A 1,970-nucleotide genomic window follows, 5' to 3' on the forward strand; every position below is an offset into this window, starting at 1 on the left:
AAATGAACAGAGATCATTCTGTCATTTTTGAGATAGCATCCAAGTACTGCATTTCAACTGTTTTGTTGACCATGATGGCTACTCCATTTCTTCTAAGGGATTCCTGCCCAGAGTAGTAGATATAATGGTCATCTGAGTTAAATTCACCCATTCCGGTCCATTTTAGTTCGCTGATTCCTAGAATGTCGACATTCACTCTTGCCATCTCTTGTTTGACCACTTCCAATTTGCCTTGACTCATGGACCTGACATTCCAGGTTCCTATGCAATATTGCTCTTTACAGCATCGGACCTTGCTTCTATCACCAGTCACATCCACAACTGGGTATTGTTTTTGCTTTGGCTGCATCCCTTCATTCTTTCTGGAGTTATTTCTCCACTGATCTCCAGTAGCATATTGGGCATTACCAACCTGAGGAATTCCCGTTTCAGTATCCTATCATTTTGCCTTTTCATACTGTTCATGGGGTTCTCAAGGCAAGAATACTAAGTGGTTTGCCATTCCCTTCTCCAGTGGACCACATTCTGTCAGATCTCTGGGTCAAAATAAAAAGCTATAACCCACATGCAGGCAGGCAGTTTGTGACCTGTGGACTAATCTTCCAAGCCCCAGTCTAGTTCTAATCTCATACCACTTGCTATAAATAACTTAAAATGCTTAACATTCCCTAGGAGAGTCAGCATTAGAAACATTAGCCACTACAGAAATAGACTTTGACCTAGAAACCATGTCTGGAGTATTAATGGGAAAAGGGGGAAGAAAAGACATGGTGGGACTATATATACATTAGGAAGAAAATTATCATTATCTTCTGTTGGGCCTTACAAAGCTCAGTGTTAGAATTCTTTTTATACCCACAATGTTAGAATGGGCTGAGTTACAGTGCAGAATGGAAAACTGATCATTGGTTAAAGTATAATTTCTGGATCCTGTTCCTAGGTATTAAGCTCTTTGGAAAATACCATCATATCTCTGGGGAAAAAATTTCAAGAAAAACAATAGAGAAAATGACAATCATGGAGGATACTGACAACCAGGATGAAATATAACTGTCAAATAAAGAAAAGTCTTCTTTGGAAATGATGTGCTAATACTGGAGAAGGCAATGGCAACTCACTCCAGTACTCTTGCCTGGAAAATCCCATAGACGGAGGAGCCTGGTAGGCTGCAGTCCATGGGGTCGCTAGGAGTTGGAAACGACTGAGCGACTTCACTTTCACTTTTCACTTTCATGCATTGGAGAAGGAAATAGCAACCCACTCCAGTGTTCTTGCCTGGAGAATCCCAGGGACGGGGAGCCTGGCGGGGTCCATCTCTGGGGTCGCACAGAGTCGGACACGACTGAAGCGACTTAGCAGCAGCAGTGCAAATACTAGTAGTTACCAAGGGCTGTTTAATTAAATCCAAGTCAAGTTTAACGGGCCATAGTCAAGTATCACTTTAAAAATAAGTCAATTTGACCAGTTCTTTCTGAAAAAGAACAGTGCTCTTTTTCTTTTGTCATTTGTGATTCAGACAAAATAAATATCTGATTTATCTGAGCAATATTTGTTTTAAAAAATACAACATATCTATCATGTTTATATAAAACTCTACCCAAACTGATATGTTCAGGTTTACATAAACATAGACACATATATATTTTTAAAAAATCTGAAGTCCAGGCAGAAGCCCATAGGGGTGTGTGGCCACCATAGGCTAATCATTTAACTCTGGCAGCTGTAGGACTGTTGTGAGGTGGTGGGTCTCTGGCCTACACTTGACAGCTGTCAGCCTTTCATGCCCTTCCTATGAGGAAATCTTTACCTTTTGTTCAAAATGTTTGAACAAAACTCACCACTGAACAAACAGATTTATTAACATGACACTTTGCACAAAGGACTGAGAGAAAGTGGGTCATATTAGTTGGTCAGGCTGTCGCCATCTAGACACAAGTGAGTCAGCGTCCGCGGTGTTCGCAAGGTAGAGT

The sequence above is a fragment of the Bos mutus genome, chromosome 5, assembly GCF_027580195.1.
Source record: "Bos mutus isolate GX-2022 chromosome 5, NWIPB_WYAK_1.1, whole genome shotgun sequence".
NCBI lineage: Eukaryota > Metazoa > Chordata > Mammalia > Artiodactyla > Bovidae > Bos > Bos mutus.